We start from the raw sequence: 19,321 nt of genomic DNA, 5'->3' as shown, positions 1-19,321 counted from the left end.
GTCTCTACGAAAAAAATGCATAAGACCTTTTTTGTGGAGAATTTCATACTGAACAAAAAAGGTAATAGCTCATTTTATCGTAGGATTGATAGTTTCGATGTTATTTGTAAAAAAGTGTTTTTTGTGACCTTTGACCCCCCATAAAAAAAAAGCTCCACTTGGATTCATAGGGACTTTTGAGGGATGATTTGTAATGTCGAAAAGAAGCTCTGGTAAAAAATTCAGCCAGATGGGATTTTTTCAGCAGATTGATCTTCTTTTCGTCTAATAGTCCTGGACTATTAACAATTTGCACCAAATAGAAATGTTACAGTTTTGCTCAAAGCGGACCGTCCTTTCCTGTTGAGAGCTAGTGTTAAGCTGAACTGCAACGGTTTTGTTGAGCAGCGCAATGTTTTTTTTTTAAATATGCCGGTGTGACATCTCATCATCTCTTGAGAAGTAGTTGAACTAAACATGTAACACTATTCTAGATTAAAGAAAATTAATTTTTAGGTCGTATTTTGCAGAAATCTTAAAAAGTGCAAATTTTGAGTTGTAACAGTCTTCTTCCGCACGCACGATATATAGTTTCTTACCATTTTGTATATGAAGAATGACGGGTGTGATAGGCAAATCTTCTTCAACCAATTCAAATAGATTCTGGAATTTAAAAAATATGCTATATAAGGAAATATTATGTAAAGCTAAATAAAACAAACAGTTACCTTATCAAATTTAACATAAATTTCATCCAATTTTTCCTTAAATCTTTGAGTTAATTCTTTTAAGAGTTGAAGAAAAAGATCATTAATGGGTTCTGTGTCAGGATTAGAATTTTCATTACCCTTAGTAGTTTTTGGCAATAGCGTAGAGTCCATAAAATGAGAGAATATGCCGGTGACGTCAGACTGCGCGCATCTAAGCTGGCTATCGTTAAGCGTAGAAGCGTAGAATTCTAGCAGATAGTTTATGACTAAACAATCAGTGCCGGGGTGTATTGTGTTAAAATATTATTAAATAAATGGGGTTTAAAATACTGTTAAATAAATTTAAACTTTTCGCTGCTTTATTTATGCGTATGTGGATATTAGTGTTAGCTTTACATACATATATTACTTTAGATACTCAAAATAACGTTTACGATACGTGTTAAAGAAATACATATGTTTTTTTTTATACTCATTATGATACGAACATTATTTGATATTCATTAATGTAATCATCATTTAAGATTATGTCCTTTGAAATACTTTTGTTTAAAAATCAGTTGAAATCTTAAAATATAAAAAAAAAATATTTAAAACAAAAATTAATTTTTAAAATATGTTTTAAAACATCTATTTCTTTTCTTTCTTCAGCTGTTAAAGATATTAAAAATAAAACTCCACATAAGGGTATATAAATTTTACTGCTCATAAAAACACTACATAATATTATTACGGTATATAATACATATTCATATTATTAAATTAGTCACTATCTGACAAAATGTCCACATTGCTGATAATTGATTCGTCGGAACTCGTTTCCAAATCTTCATCTGATGAGCCAGTGTTTACCGTAAATTTTAGGGAATCTAAAGATTCATCAAAAAGATTATGATCTTTTATATATTTGTCTTCAATTTTGTCGACATGGTCACAAATGCTTCTCCAATCATCGACAGATAGTTCTGCAAATTTTTGCCTCGTCAAAGCTTCTACATCTGCTAACTTAAAAGTTGTGTTCCTGCTTGCTACCCAGTTTTTAACAGTGGCCCAGATTTTTTCAATGGGGTTCAATTTTGGGTGGTATGGAGGCAAACGCAAAGTTGAGTGTCCGTGACTTTCCATTAGTTCGTCAAGTTTGCACTTTATCGGATAAAATCTTTTATTTTGAAGAACTATTTCATAAAGTTCCGTTTTTGTCATTTTCTCGTCATGTTCTAAATTTAGACAGGTCAAAATGGAGTCCACCGAGTCCATGTAATAAATATTAAAAGTTCTCAATAAAACCTTTTAAATGAGGTAACACAAGATTTCTATTTAATGCATTTATTCAAGATGGCGCTTATGTGTTATTTTGACATCTAGAACTGTCGTTTTTATGTTAAAATAAAATAGTGACGCATTTATTTTCGTACACTGATTTTTACCTATTCAAAAATCATAAAAAAAATGTAAAACGTTAAAATTAAAAAAAAACTTTTTTATTAGGCCGCCATTTTGAAACGGGTTAAGATATGGGTCTAATATTTCAGGGTTATAAAGTACTCATTGAGACCTTTAAAATGAGGTACCACACGACCCCCCTTTCTATTTAACATTTTTTCTCAAGAAGTCGCCCAGCCGCCATCTTGGAATTTATCACTACCTAGTTTACAGTGAAAAATAGTATCTATAGACCAATTTACTTATGCCAAGTTTAAAAAAATTTTTTTGACCCGTTCAAAAAATAAATGGGGGGGGGACTTCAAAGAAAAGCACTGTATATTAATTTTACCAAAGAAATAAAAACTGTATCATAAAAAACAGTAATGTAGCTGTTTTGTATACCTAATTTTGTTTTATATTTCATATTTTAAACAGCCACAAAAATATCTATATTGTTATATTAATAATTTATTATGTTAATTATAAGTAAATAATATTTTATTTAAATGTTACATTGTTTTAATAATAATTAATTATCTGTGATTTTTTAACCGTTGGATAACTTACCTAAAGCATTTTAAAGGAATAGTTAATCCTTCTTCTGCCTCTTTATGCATAAACTCTGCTACATTGGCAATAATTTCTCTTCCCTGGCTATGTATTATTTGCCCTTTCGTACCTAATTTCTTTGGCGACATCTACAAAACAGTTAAATATTTTACATAGATCTATAAACTAACTAAATGATTTGAATAACCATTCGTTCTTATTTTTACATGTTTTGAAAAAAAAACAGACAATATGAATAAAATCAAAAAACTTCAAAAATAAAGTTAATGTAAATTCTTTGTTTCTTTTGGTTTATTAATTTGCACTGTAAGATACCTTTTAAAACTACTACATTTTCTTACCTTTAATACGTTAGTAGTAACAAACACACACAAAATAATAGTCTTTAAATTAAAACACACCAAAATTGGAAGAAAAAAGTAGGTAAACACAAATTAAACTGAATTTACACGCACACTCTACACTCTCAACGCGTTCCCAAGTGCGACGACACTGACTTATTGCGAAACACCATCGAACTTCCAAGGGTACTGTGATGAATAAAGCGGAGAGGTATAACTATTATAACGACTTTATCTTTTTCCTTGTGAAAGAGAGAGATGCATGTATTCACGGTCAAGTAAACCTAATCAGGGAAATATGGGGCCTCCCCTTTATTGATTTTTTGGTTTAAAGTGGGTTTGTGCGCATTTTACGTCACCGGCATATTCTCTCATTTTATGGACTCTACTAGCTTTTCAATTTTTCCTTTACTCTGATCTAATAAGTGTATATCGCAGCTTGTTAGTTTTGAAAAGTACCAAAAAATTCCCTTTTTAGAAAGAAGAATTGGCCAATCCTCTTGTATTTCTGTTATGGATGGTGGGGAAAGCCTGTTCAGAAATTGCCTTTGTTCGGCATAACTTTTTCCATTACATCTACAAAATTTTCTTCTGTTATCGATGAAATTTCTTCCCGGCTTTTATATTCTTCTGATATAGCTGGTAACTGAGGAGACCAATTAGTGCAACCTGCACTTGCACTAACTTGTCTTTTTTTTTGTTTTAACTGGATTTTCAGAAAGCCAATTAGTATTTTTATGCGGCCTGTTTAGATAATTGTTGCGTTCCTGTAGTTTGTGCATAAGAGAATGCGTTCCATCTCCTAACACAATTCCATCCTCGTCGATATCCCTTAGAGCCACAGGATATTTGTCAATCAATTTTTTGCTTATTATTTTGAATGCTTTGCTTGGTATATTTTTTTTAACGACCTCATTTTATTTACAATCAGATGAACCAAGTTAGATTTTACTTGCTTAGGGCACACTCCATTTTCCAGTAATTGCTTATGTTGCTTACTTAGAGCTTCATAAGGAATTTCAAAAGCGTGCCAATAATACTCGGTGTTACAATCAGTAACTGTTGTTATTTCTATAGAAGAATTACCCGTTGCGTCTGAGGCTGTGAGTTTCGAATAGTCGGATTCCACAGTTACGGTAGTGGCCATTGAAGATGATGTACTGCCACACTCGGACGATATTTTGAACCACTTTTCGTCCTTGGCCAATAAAGTAAAAGTTTTTTCTTTAACGAAACTTAAACATTTGTTGTCTATAGGCGTTCCATCTTCTTCCAAGACCAATGATGATCCATTAATTCCGAAATTTGCGGAGGCTAAAAAAAATTGTTAAATCATAGGTATTTAAAAAAACTTATTAATACCTCGTTTACCTTTTAAAATAAGTTCGGCATACAAATCGCCACTCCTCATCATCAACAACAATGAAGCTTTTTTTCTTACGATCCAGGGTCCAAATTTTAAAAAGAGATTTCATTTTCTAAAATGAAATACATGCGGCAAATAAACTTTATAAAACTATTATTGCAATTAATAAATTCTTAACCTATCACTATATATTTACATATATATTATAATATATGTATATATTGATTTTATACATACTAAAAATTATATAAAACAATATACAGGGTGATTCATTAATATTGCACGAAAATGAAATGCCGGTTTTTTTGGGTTAAATTATGACGAAAAGTTCCTATAAACATATGTCCGAAAGTGCTTCATTTCCGAGATACAGGGTGTTCAAATTTTCTTAAAAAATCGATTTTTTATTAATATCTAAGAAATGCCTTTGCTGTTTGCAATGTTATTCACACCATTTCTGGATATCTTAATGATGTATCTTTTTGACATATGACAGTTGATTTGTTATTCCAGGGACGTGCCCACGGGGTAAGCGGGTTAGGTTTTTTGTACAAAAAATAGCACCTAGTAGATTTTTTGAACCTCCTGTACATTTTTTGGATGACGCAACTAAAGATGGAATTGTTTCAACTCTTGGGTGTTTTTCGTATCTCCCTCCGTTTTCGATAAAAAAATTAAGAATTGCTTTTTTGCATCCCTCTGTAAAAATACAAGGAAATGCTTTTAAATCACGCGAAAGCAAAGAAATAATTTTCTTCCTAAAATGTAATACTTACCTATTCATAGTGTCGAATATCAAGTACAGCATTAACAACTGCTGATCTAAAAAATACTGCGGAATGTTGAAATTGTAAATACGTATTAAACAAAATTTAGTAAATACTATTATCGTTTTAGTTTTTGTCGCATTCTTTTCGTTGCTTTGAAAATGCAATAAATAAAATACCAGTTCATTTAACATTACTAGGTGTGGCTCAGTGATAAGGTGTTGTTTTTTTCCTGTCAAGTAGACAATTTCCTCATTTTTGTCTAAAATGGAGTACACTTATAGTGAAATGTGCGATATGCACTTTGTGTATGGTCTTGCTAATGGTAATTCACAAGCAGCGAGGCGTATTTACGCGGACAAATACCCTAACCGAGTACTTCCTCATAGTCAAATGTTTACTCGCCTCCATCAACGTCTCAGAGAAAGTGGAAGTTTTAAAAAACTTACAGTCGACAATGGACGACCCCGCACAGTTGCAACCGCAGAAGCTGAAGAAGCAGTGCTCCACGAAATCGAGGATAATCCTTCAACGAGTACAAGACAGATTGCTGCCACTTTAAACATTAGTCAGCCAACAGTGTTTAGAATACTGAAAAATCAGCTTTTGTACCCGTATCACATCCAGCGGGTACAAGCACTTTTGCCAGACGACTATCCTCATAGAGTGGCTTTCTGTCGATGGTTACAACAAAACATTGTAGAAAATCCTCCTTTTTTATCAAAAATACTTTTCACGGACGAAGCTAATTTCTCCAGGAATTCGATAATGAATTTCCATAATAATCACATTTGGGCATATGAAAATCCACATGAAATAAGTGAAAGTCGCCATCAACACCAATTTTCACTGAATGTTTGGGTTGGAATCATTGAAGACCACTTAATTGGTCCTTTCATTTTGCAACAAAGGTTAAGTGGAGAAGTGTATCGGCGTTTTCTTCAAGAGGAGTTGCCAACACTATTAGAAAACGTTCCGCTTGACTTAAGGTACCAAATGTTTTTCATGCATGATGGCGCTCCGGCGCATTTCAGCTTAATTGCTCGACAGTATTTAGATAGAGTATATCCCAATCGTTGGATAGGTCGTGGAGGTATACAACCCTGGCCTGCGCGATCTCCCGATCTAAATCCAATAGACTTTTTCCTCTGGGGCCACCTCAAGCAATTAGTTTATACCACCCCCATCGAAAATGTTGAAGAATTAAGAAATCGTATTATTGCAAATTGCGATATTATTCGAAACACGCCAGGGATCTTTGAACGTGTTCGCCAGTCAATGCGTCGCAGGACAGACGCATGCATTGCAGTTGGAGGAACTCATTTTGAACAACTCTTATAGCGTACGTTTCTTAGTCCATAGCTTTTCATTACCTTCATCAATTTACTAATGTTTATTCTAAGAATTTAATTAATGTACCTAAGTTTAATTAAAACTATTTTTCAACAGGTAGTACAGTTAATGTCATGTCAAAATTCCAAATTACCGTATTTACTATTCTTCACCCTGTAAATCGATAAGTAGGCATTTTATTATGTTTATTCAAGTTTTTTCAAACGTTTGCATTAAACTAATTTTTTTATCGAAAACGGAGGGAGATACGAAAAACACCCAAGAGTTGAAACAATTCCATCTTTAGTTGCGTCATCCAAAAAATGTACAGGAGGTTCAAAAAATCTACTAGGTGCTATTTTTTGTACAAAAAACCTAACCCGCTTACCCCGTGGGCACGTCCCTGGAATAACAAATCAACTGTCATATGTCAAAAAGATACATCATTAAGATATCCAGAAATGGTGTGAATGACATTGCAAACAGCAAAGGCATTTCTTAGATATTAATAAAAAATCGATTTTTTAAGAAAATTTGAACACCCTGTATCTCGGAAACGAAGCACTTTCGGACATATGTTTATAGGAACTTTTCGTCATAATTTAACCCAAAAAAAACGGCATTTCATTTTCGTGCAATATTAATGAATCACCCTGTATACATATCGGTATAATAAATAAAAAGTCACAACCTTTTTTAGAACGTAAAAACTTTTTTGACAGAAATGTTAGACCACCTTAATTTTATGTTTATTATGACACTTTTTAATTACAAACCAGCAATCCTGAACAAAGGGTTAAATCAATAAAGTTGTAAATGAAACCATATTTCAAAGATACTCTAATTATGAATACGCATAATGGATAGTAATTAAGAACTTATTATTGGTTATTGTTAGGAAAGCTTACCAAAAACAATTAAAATTTATAATTTTTTAAATATTAACTCAATAAATCTAAAAAGCTAAGAGTTAAGTTTTACTATATGTATTTCCATAAAACTTTTAAATTAAATATTTTTTTTTAACAAATAACCCCTTTTAATGTTTTTGGCATTTTCATCCTGTACATAATATAAAGAATCATAAATTTTTGCGTATTTTTAATTTCATAGTTGTGAATGTAGTTTTAGACATAAAGCTTATTTCTTATTTTAAAAAACTAAAACTCCAAGGGTGCAGATTTAAAATAAAATAAAAATTCGGATGTATCTTTAGATGTTTCAAATTCTAGCATGGGTTCAAAGCATAATAGTTTATCATATGCAATGCAAATATCATAACTTTTATTGTTTTCGTAACTTTCAACTTTTTTATATAATCCAATTCTTGAATTGTACTCAATTATAAGTTGTTTGCCAACAAAATAAATTTCTTTTAGGTTTTCAGAAATTAAAATATGCACAATTTTACAAAGGCAATAGTAACAAGTATCAATGTCTTTGTAATAACAAAGACTCATGTCTCTTTTATAAGTAATTCCTCTATAATTAAGGTCTTCTGTTATATATCGAAACATACTTGGGGTATGTGCTTTGGTTAAAATAAATAAAAGTTCATCAGAAAAATTGGTTATGTCAAATGGAATAAAGTTATCGGATTTAGCGTTGTTAGTATACAGATCACAAGACAGATATGTTAAAGCTTGTAGGTATTGATGTTTAGTGCTTAACGTAAACAATGGATTTTTAAAATTTGGAGAATGTCTAATCACGTCTTTAAAATATTTATGTTTACTTTCAAACCTTAACGTCCAAAGGTGTCTCAAAGGTCCAAACATTGCAACTAATTTTGGATAATGCTGGAGAAAATGATGTTTGGGTCTAAGTTTAACGTCTGGAAAAAGCTCAACTCGTAGCTCTAAATATTCTTTAATTAAATTCCTTAAGATGGCAATTTGATTAACGGATATTTCAAAACCTAACAATATATTAAGAATTTGATGAAATATTAAAATAAGTTCATATTTTTGGCAATTGCTAAATAAACTTTCTTTTGTATATAAAATAAAGGGCAAAACATTCAAAATATACATTATTTCATTAGCTGAACCCAATATTTTATTTCAAATTTTTATTTCAGCAACTGATGTCTTACTTTCGTTTTTAAAACGAATTGTCTTTAAAAAGTCGTTTAAAAACTTTAAAGAAACTTTTTTATCTTTTACCAAATAAGTAATAATTAACATAAGATCGTAACTTACAATTCCTTCAAGTAGATCATGAGCCAAACAAGGTGGAAGGCCAGGAGAACATACATGAAAATATGTTAACGAATTCAGAATAGAATCCTTTTTAACTCCCCTATACATTAGATTATCAGTAAGTGGCACCATACTAATATCAAAATTATAGCTCTCGATATTCCTCCAGTGAAAAATGACATTAGTGTCTGGTATCGAAAATTTATCTATATAACAATATCTACAGAAATAATTTTCTATGTTAAAAGATTCTATAAAACCACCGATTTGATGGCTTCCAAGATTATCTCCCACTAACGACACTACTGTGCCTTTTAAATAAATATTATTATTAATAAGAATTCCTTCTGTTTCAAGAACTTTTAAATCATTAATTAGAACTCTTCAAACTGTATCAAAACCAAATTTTTTAAAATCTTTCTCATAAATAAGTGCGACTAACTGAATATGTTCCAATCTGGTTCTGTTCCAGGGAAAAAGATTAGCGAGAGTCATATATATACCAACAACTTTGTGTTTACCACGAGATGATCCTAAAGGGTTACATAATTCAAATGCATCCTGATATAAGATAAGCTTTAAAGAAAATATGTTTTCTTTAAAAAAAATATTACTTTGAACCACTTTACCATCTATAATATCTTTATAAATATTGTTTTTAATATCAGAAGTTTTAAAAACTTGCTCTAGAATACTTTTATTCTTTAATAACATTTTTATAGTCTCTAATATTGGTATGTAATAGAAAAAACAATCTCGATCATTATTTTGGCCCACTTTTATTTTAACAGGTTCAACAAAGCTAAATTTTGTTTTATAAAATATTTTTCTTAGATAGGAACTTCTAAGTAGCCCATTTTCAGAATTGTTTGCTAAATGAAGCAAAGATTTCTTTAAATATTCAGATATATCTGGGTTAAATTTATTATCAAGTTTAAGTTTTAATTCTGTATATTGGAGATTTAATAGGTTAAGATCATTAAATAAATTGATAACAGTATTCAAAGCCTCTTCAGTTTCATAAATTTTGCCTGAAGAGTTAAAAACGTTTTAGCTAATAAATTTAGGCTTAAATTTTCGATTTCCTCTAATGACGAATTCTGGTTATTTGTAGTTTCGGTTTCCCCAATGTCGTAACCGAAATCATCTTCAAAATTTGATGTATCCGACTGCGTTAAATTTTTAACATATGAATGTGACCTATATTTCGTATAATTAATATTATCTTTGTGTCGTCTCATAACATGGGAGTACATGTTGCCTTTATTAGAAAACAAATTTTTGCATTTGCAAATGGTCCTTAATGGACATTTTAGTTCTAATCCTTGATTTAAATGTTTACATATATGGGCAAAAATTTGTTTTTGATCGCCTTTATAGGCACATTGGGGCGCAGAACACTTAAAAATAGGACTAACCGATAATTGATCGTTTTTGTGTATACGCGTTAAATGTTTTTTAAAGCCTTTGTAACTTAGCAGTTCTAACCTACAATTAGGAAACATACAAAAAAACATAGCACCATGCGAGTTTCGATGTAAAAATTGATGCTTATTATAAGCACAAATTGAACGTAAAGAAAAACTACAAATTTTGCAAATAAACATTGTACTTACCTTATCTTTTCACTGAAAACAGAACAAAATCGAGAGCCTCGTCAAAATGATGCCTTGTTTGCGGGAGAACAAAATAAACTGAATGCACTTTATATTCTGTTATTAATAGTTTAAACCTGTCAGTTCCCGTCTCAGTAATAAGTTATGCGATACCGTCAAAACCCCATGTCAACTGGTTGACGCACCCAGTGGCTTGACATAATTACATAATATATTCCGTAAAAAATTACGGAAATTTGTAAATAATAATTTACAATATATATAGAGTATTTTTACTTAGAAAATTAAATAATTAATCGACTTACCTGAAGGAAGATTAATTATAATTTTCCGAGCTTGTCCGTAGATATAATTATCACACTGTAGTTTCCGTGAAACCTACTCGTCAGCACGAATTTTTTAAATAACAAAAACGCTCGTCTCTGTGTCCCCAAGTCGGTGCGTACCTCATTCCGTTGGAGTGCATGTGTACTGAAAATCACCTGATATCTGGGAACTAAATAAGTACATAATATATTTTTAAATATCTAAGGGTGGGCTGGGATATAATTATATCTACAGACAAGCTCGGAAAATTATAATTAATCTTCCTTCAGGTAAGTCGATTAATTATTTAATTTTCCTTCGCTTGTCCTTGATATAATTATCACACTGTAGATGTTCAGAGTAAAAAAGGTGATTTTCTGAAAAAGTAATATTTATTTTTATAACTCCTAAAAATCTGGAGAACAGAGACTATCTTAATATACTTCATTAACAAGGCTTACTTGCTAAACTAACATAATAAAAAGTGTATAATGTAAACAATAATTACAATTAATTAGGTTACTTAATAATAGCCTTAGCAAACTTGTCATTTGGTTCTTTTAACGGTTTATTATAATAGTTAAAAAACGTATTTCAAAAAGGTGTCCAGCCCGCTGTATTTTTTATTTGTTCTATACTAACACCTGCCCTAAACGCCGCAGAGGTTGATGCGTGGCGTACACTATGAGCCGAAAAAATAGACGTATGTACTCCTGCTTGATTCAACGTCTTCTTGATCCAATGACTAATTGTTTGCGATGACGCGACGTGAAAAGGCTTTTTAATAGTAAGAAAGAGATTTTGTTCTTTAACCTTACGATGAGGCTCTGTAATTTTCATGTAGGTCTCTATAGTGGACGCCACACATAATTGTGGTTTATTTCTAAAGTAAGGAAAGATTAGTAAGGGTTGGTTTCTTCCTAAAGCGGTTGTCTTTATCCTATCTGTAATTTGAATTTCGATTCTCTCTAAAGATACGTTAATATTATTTATTTTAATCATGGAAAGGGTTTGTACTCTACTAGCTGACACTAATGCCATAAGTGTGACAAGCTTATAAGTTAAGTCCTCTAAACTTAAACTATCTAACGGGTATAATGCTTCTAAGTATTTCAAAACCCGATCAGGGTTCCACGTAAAGCTGTACTTTGGTTTTGGTCTACGTATGTTAGATACTCCTTTTAAAAACCTATTTATAATTTTTTCATCTATTGTAGATGGGCTGAATAATAAGTTTAGTGCCGACCTATAAGAATTAATTACTGAAAAGGAGGTCCCCTTGTTCAGAATGTCCACTAAAAAGTCTAAATATATTTGTACATTATATACTAATGGAACTTTTCTTTTATTTAAACAGAAAACCCAATATTTTTTAAAACACGAAGAATATTGCTTAAGGGTGCCCTCTGTTATAGAGGCTATTAAAACTTCAATGGCGTCATTGGGGATTCCTTTTTTGAAGAAAGTCCTCCGGATAATTTCCCTGCCACCAGGGAAATTTCCTTGTGAAGCGGATGACTCTCCCTAAAAGGGGAAACAAGAAGATGTTTATGTGGATAAAAGGTAATAGGAGATGTGATTAATAATTTATTAAATAGTGGAAACCAAGGCTGGGTTGGCCAATGGGGAACAACTAGGATTCCTAAGGCCCTATCTTGTATAATTTTTTCCAATACTTTAGTGATAATTGAAAAGGGTGGGAAGGCGTAAAAATAAAATTTCGACCAATCTTCTGTGAAAGCGTCCACAGAAACAGACTCTGGGTCAGGAAACCATGAAACAAATCTTGGGCATTTTTTATTGAGCCTCGTGGCAAAAAGATCTATTTCAGGGTATCCAAAAAAGTCTATAATTTTATTAAACTCTCTATTATTTAATTCATATTCTGTATCTATGGATAGTGACCTTGATTCCTTATCAGCGTTAAAGTTTGCGGCAGATGGAATGTAGCTAGCAAAAATTAAAATATGCCTTTCCTCGCACCAGCGCCACATTTCTTTAACAATATTGTTTAAATAGGAGTATTTTACGCTTCCCCCGCGATTTATACAAGATATGGCTGTTTGGTTGTCTATCCTTAGTCAAATGCGAATATTTGTTTTGCCTTTAGTAAAAGATTTCAAGGCATAGTATGCGGCCTTGATTTCTAAATAATTTATGTGAATTTTTATTTCCTGGTTGTCCCAGAAACCGTGATAACTAGATCCTTCACAAAAAGCGCCCCAGCCAGATTGTGAAGCGTCAGAAAATATCTCGCTCGAGAAAGCTTTAGGCTTTATATTCTGTCCTAATCCTATATTGTTTTGCCACCAATCTAATTCCTCCCATAAACATTTTGGTATGTTTATTTTCTTACAGTAATTAAGATAGTCGCCCTGTAAATATGCCTGTTTTATTTTTTCAAAGGGTTTTATATATGCGAACCCATATTCTGTCGCGGGACAAGAAGCTACAAATTTACCTATTAAAGCAGCAAACTCCCTAAGAGTGTGCTTTTTATTTTCCCTTTTAAATTTTTTTAATAATTGCTGTATATTTCTTATCTTGTCTTCTGGAAGAGAAATACACATTTTTATAGTATCATAATTAAAACCTAAAAATTGTATGCATTGTATGGGTGTTAATATACTTTTGTTCTTATTTATTATAAAACCCAAACTCTGAAGGAGGTTTACTGCTAGTGAGGTGTTCTTTTGACACTCCTCCTTGTTATCGCTCATTATTAAAATATCATCCAAATAAAAAACTGTTATAATTCCTAAAAGCCTAAGAGCTCTTGCTATTGGCTTAAGAATTTTGGTAAATATGTAAGGGGCTATGTTAAGACCGAAGGGCAAACTATTAAATTGGTACAAGATATCATTAAAGCTAAATCTAAAATATTTTCTATAATTTTTCCTTATCGATACTAAAAAATATGCATCCTTCAGTTCAATTTTTGAGAGAAAATTATTTCTATTTATAAGTTTTAAAATGGTTCTATAGTCTCCAATTTAAAATGAGGAGCTTGAATAAAGGCATTAAGTTTTTTTAAATTCAATATAAATATATGTTCCCCATTTGGTTTTTTTACTAAAAAATAAGAAGATACAAATTGACCTTCTATTGGACAACTCTCAATACAGCCTATTTTAAGTAATTGTTTTAATGACTGTTCATAGTCTCTTTTTTGATCTTTCACAATTTTTACTAAAGGTTCAATTGTTTGTTTAGGTTTTGAGGAAAAGTTTATAAATATCCCTTTAACCCAGCCCAAGACCGCCCGATCCTGGGTTAGAGTTTCCCAAACCTGTAAAAATTGTGAAAGACGTTTCGCATAAGGATATACCTCTAGTGCAGAAATCACTTCCGGTATGAATATTTCCTGACACTCTGCTTGTGGTAACGATCTGATGGCTTCCTCTCCTTCTTTTGTTTCATTCTGTCCCTGTTCGGTTGACGCTGGTAGTTTAAATAGCTGGGCTGATGGTAACCTGAAGTACCCGGGGCGCTGTATGATGAAGGTACAGCTTTCTTCTTGAAGACGGTGCTAGATTTCTTCATGGATTGTTCATTTTTAACTGCCTCAGCAAAATTTTTACTGAATAAAAATTCATCTATTTCCATCGTCTTTGCCACTTTTTTACAGTCCCCGTTTAGGTGAGGAACTATTTTAAACTTACGATGAGTTGAGATGGCATTATGTATATTGGTGAACAACTGACAGGCGTCTGCCAAGATTTTTAAATCATTTGCCTGTTCTGGAACTGGTAACATTTTTTTTAACACAGTCCCCACTGCTGATAGTCCATGAGCCAGTTGCTCTTGGAGTGCTATCATGAAACAATCATGTTCGTGCGCTGCTCTTGGCAAGCAAGCCTGAATCTCACTATTGACCTGGGGAGGAATCAGAGCTTTTACAGTTAGCTGGAATTTTATATTTATTTATTATCTCCCTTCTCTGATCCTTAGTTAGGCCTTTTAACAAATATGAGTTCCATCGAACCACAATTTCCTCATGTAGGGGTTTTCCTTCAGTAGTAACGCAATCGGGCTTAATACCAAGTCCAGTAATATTTTGTTCTGGAATATTAGTATTTGCCTGGGTAGCACTATCCTCAATTATTGTAATTTCTGGCTCTAAGGGATGCAATTGATTGGTTGTTGGTAAAGCACCCAGAACTTGTAATTCTTGTGACTCATTATCTGAAGCATCTGTAAAGATAAACCCTCTTTACTTATAATTTTATAGAACTATTTCCTAAAATATCTGCTAAAGATCGCCCGATCTAATAGCAAAAAGGTTACATCCAGACCCCTGGTTCGCTATGCGTATACCATCGCTCGATTGTAAACGCATATTTTTAAATAAAATAACGCACGTTAATTTAGTTAATTAAAGTAAAGTTATTAATTTCTACTTAATAGTGTATATACAATATGCATATCCATATACTTATTTGCCAAAATTCGCCCGAATTAATGGCAAAGTATGATGGGCATTTTACTAAGCCTATAAATTCACTCGATTTATAGTAATAATAAGCGATAATTTACCAAACTAACGCACGTCAATTTGGCCTATAAAACTTGAGCCAAAAAATCATTAGGGTTTAATTTCATAAACAACCTTGCTTTTAAATATGAAAGAAATAAACAAGGAAAGGAAGTCGACGGCCTAATGACCTCCGAACCGAACATGCAGTTAATTATTTTAAGATCTGATAAGTCCCTTGCTAAATTAAATTAAAATATAGCCCCCTGTGTTTGATATTTTAATATTTGTAAAATTATTAAAACTGAAAAAATCGTACGATTTCATTTCAGGTTTTGCAACATCAAAAAAAACATTTCCAATGTAAAACCATAAAAAACCCTACCTGGTGATTCCTCGCTGGAACTAGATGAACTTAGAATATTGGTTAATTGCTCCTGCATATCTTTTAATTGTCTTTTTAAACGTTTTATTTCACCACTTTTATCCCGGCGAACAAAGGAACTAGATCGTTTCGACATTTTATTTATCGCCGACGAGCACGAAAAACGGAATGAGGTACGCACCGACTTGGGGACACAGAGACGAGCGTTTTTGTTATTTAAAAAATTCGTGCTGACGAGTAGGTTTCACGGAAACTACAGTGTGATAATTATATCAAGGACAAGCGAAGGAAAATAATAATTACAAAGTATATTTACCGTAAATTTTGCTAAAATAGAAATACCAGTGAAAAATCCTTATTTTATAAATGAAAAATAACATGGCATAACAAGTTACTTATATTTAAGGAATATCTGGCTTAAAATGTATGTGAATTTACTGCTATTTTTTCTAGTGTATCCCATTGATCTGTGGGCTGTCCCAACACACCCAAAGAATATATTTTTTTTGTGAAATTGTCGAGTAAAGTTCTCAACTGAAAATGTGATTCATTTTTCATAACATTAAGCTCAAAAATATTTTTGACGTGAGTGTGCACGATCAAACGTTTATTGTCATACCTCTCCTTTAGTATACCCCAAGTAACTTCATAATTTATATTTGATGTCTCTAAAGATTGAATCAGCTAAGCCGCGTCGCCCTTAAGACAAGATCTTAAATACCAACATTTTTGAACGTTAGTTAAGCTACAATTAGAGTGTACTAATGAATTAAAAATATCATAAAAACCTAACCATTGATGATAAGTCCCGTAAAATTCTAGTAGGTTTATAGGTGACAGCCTAACAGGTCCCTGCAAGTCTACACCTGCATTTTGATTTGCATTTGGGGTGACGTTTTGAAAAGGAAAAACCGGGGGTAAAGCGGAGGAGGATTGTACAACCGCTTGCTTGTCAGAAATTAATTTTTTTGCGCTTCCCAATGATCCAAAATATTTTGCCTCAAAATCATCGAGTTCAGTGGGGTCCGAATCCCCATTTAAGTATTCAATTTCTTCCTGAATATGCACAAATTTGTCTAAATGATCCGTAATTTTATCCGTACGCGTTATTAATTCTTCAAAATTACCCAGCATTGGGTCAAAACTGTCTAAAAAATTAATAAACCTAGTTACTTGAGCTTTAATATGCCCCCTTTTAACTTTAAGTTTGCTAAGGCTTTGTTGTACGGTCGACATCGAGCTATCACCGGTTTCAGTTTCACTCATTTTAAATCTCACCCACAGTAAAATATCAAATAAAAAATAGGAAATGTACCAAAGGAAATTTGACGACTTACCACAGTTGTTTTCCTCCAATAGTGAATATAGATTAGGGTTTCTTAAAAACCTACCTATACCTGCTCGAGCAACGGCTACTGCATTGACGAGCCCTTCGATGACATAGGTCCAGTTCAATAAATTACACAGTTGTGATTTACGATTACATAAGGGTTTATTGTACCTTTTGGTTAGTAATAATTAACAGGTATAGACTAATGAACGATTTACAATGTTGAAGTTAGTTATTTACCAGGGTTTACAATATTAGTTGACGTTACCAGCCTTCCAGAATCACAAGACCAATAGCAGGAACTTAGCAGGAACCAGGAACGGCATTAGCACTAACGTCACCTTGGTTTGTGCAGCTATTGACAACCACTGTTGCACTCACAACGTTGCACTCACTTTCAGTTCAGTTTTCCACCTTTACGCACACTTATTCACTATAGACCTTTTTACATAACTTAAACTACTTTATCGTAACAATTAGGTATACATATATGAACTTTAGACAAATACTTAAACGGAAGAGAGTGAGAGAGACAGTGGCGAAGCGTACGAGTAGACAAGGTAGACACTGTCTACCCAAAATTATCCAGTTATTTGTCATTAATTTATTACGTAAATATTCCATGTAATTGTTGAATTAAAATTAAAAAAAAATTAACACAGTACGTAGTCGCTTTCCTTACTATTATTATATAGTATCTAAACGGCTATAATATCTATCTATCTATAATATTTAAGGCGCGTCCCGCCTGACGCACCAATTAAAATAAAAATGCAGGGCTGACACCCAATTAATGTATACGAGCCCCAGGAAGACACGTTGATATTTGTCTTCCGAAATTTGGAGCATCTAATCGAACCATATACGCATCAAGCAGGTGACAGCGGTCCGGCCGTATCAGTATTCAGCCTATTACGTATGCAAAATTTACTCGCGGGAAAGACATTCGAGTTTTTGTCTATCGAAGTCGACCAGCTATTTTATTATGCTGTTGAGGGTTATTGCTTATGGACACGCTTGATCTGGTCGGCCGCAATACATCTTCAGTTTTGTTTTTTGATCAGATAGTAATTTAATAATAAGTATTCTTATTTTTGGGTGTATAGAAAAGGTTTTTTTAGTGGATATTTTAGTGGTTATTTATGAACGACTGTTCGATATTGGCAATTGTATTTTAGTTGTGTTTTTATTTGTCTTTAATTAATTTTAAAATAATGGATATTATGGATTTATAAGTTATGGTTATACCTATGTTGTGTTTTTTTTGTAAGTAGTATTTATTTTTATTTATCTATCTTTTTATGCTAGTAGTAATTATTTTTTTCTTTTTTATATCACTACATAATTTTTTTCTTTGAGTTAATATTTCATGCGCTTTCATTCTCTATTTCATTAAAGTGAATAATATTGAATAAACATTTTTTTCTAATTAACGATTTTTATTGTTTGTCTACCCGAAAAAAAAGTTCACGCTTCGCCACTGGAGAGAGAGAGGAATTGCTTGCGCCAACTTGCTCTTGACTAACTTATTTTCTCGGTACTTTAAGCTTTGTGAATTCGTTCACTGGTGAAAGAAACCTTGTGTTTCGGGGGCGCGAGGTACTTCTTTTTGCGGCGACGGAGTGAATACTGATTTTTTCTCGTGGGACTCGGGGTGAAATGTTGGGTAAAAATGTGGGATGCACGTGTGTCATGGGGCCAACACTTAAGTGAACTTGAGGAGAAAAATGGATTTTTAAGTGCACTTAAGCTAAACTGGTAACAAAGGCATTTCTTAAAAAGTAGGTAAAAACACATGTTGGGATTTGGGAGAAAGTTCAGGCAAAAATTATTTACTTGAGAAAAAAGGTATTATTCGTTTGACAAGCATAAACTTCAATTCCATAAAATCATAAAATAAAATAAATTGTTAAAATTAACTTTTAACATACTCCCCCCTTTTGAAGGCTTTGCCTTCAACAAACATTATACATTATAACTTATAGACAAAACTTATCAAGAAATACTATGGTTAAACTAAGTTACTATCAGATTTGGGCAACGGGCATAATTTGGTTATATTTCTAGTAAATATTCCATTTTTAGTCCTAATTTTTACCAAGCGTATTTTACCATCTTTATTAGGTAAAGTGTCTTCTACTCTGGCCAACGGCCAATCAAGAGGTTTGGTGTTCTCATCTTTAAGAAGAACAAGGTCATTTGTTTCAATATTGGGGACTGGGGACATCCATTTAGGCCTATTCTGAAGATTGTTGAGATACTCTTTGGTCCATCTAGTCCAAAAGAATTGTTGAATCTGACTTAACCTTTGCCAACGATCTAAGCGGTTTTCAGGAATTGATGAGACATTGGGCTCAGGGTACGAAACGAGAGGACTTCCAACTAAAAAATGTCCAGGGGTAAGACAAGTTAAGTCCAGTGGATCAGCTGATAGGGGAAGAAGTGGCCTGGAGTTTAAAATAGCCTCAATTTGTGCTAAAATAGTGGAAAAATCTTCAAAGGTTAAATTCTGGTTTCCA

At 32.5% G+C, this 19,321-nt stretch overlaps 2 long non-coding RNA genes across 2 annotated transcripts; both read right to left on the bottom strand.

The window, feature by feature from the left end:
* Positions 1-287: 287 nt before the first annotated feature.
* Positions 288-934, bottom strand: LOC126747957 (uncharacterized). The gene is made up of 3 exons (XR_007664532.1): positions 708-934; positions 579-642; positions 288-469 (listed from the first exon to the last, which is right to left on the bottom strand). It is a non-coding gene; the product is annotated as an uncharacterized LOC126747957 (long non-coding RNA).
* A 1,747-nt stretch (positions 935-2,681) lies between these two features.
* Positions 2,682-4,552, bottom strand: LOC126747878 (uncharacterized). The gene is made up of 3 exons (XR_007664452.1): positions 4,397-4,552; positions 3,026-4,339; positions 2,682-2,812 (listed from the first exon to the last, which is right to left on the bottom strand). It is a non-coding gene; the product is annotated as an uncharacterized LOC126747878 (long non-coding RNA).
* Positions 4,553-19,321: the final 14,769 nt, after the last annotated feature.

Source organism: Anthonomus grandis, chromosome 20 (assembly GCF_022605725.1).
Source record: "Anthonomus grandis grandis chromosome 20, icAntGran1.3, whole genome shotgun sequence".
Classification (NCBI taxonomy): domain Eukaryota; kingdom Metazoa; phylum Arthropoda; class Insecta; order Coleoptera; family Curculionidae; genus Anthonomus; species Anthonomus grandis.
This window is presented reverse-complemented; position numbering and strand designations above follow the sequence as displayed.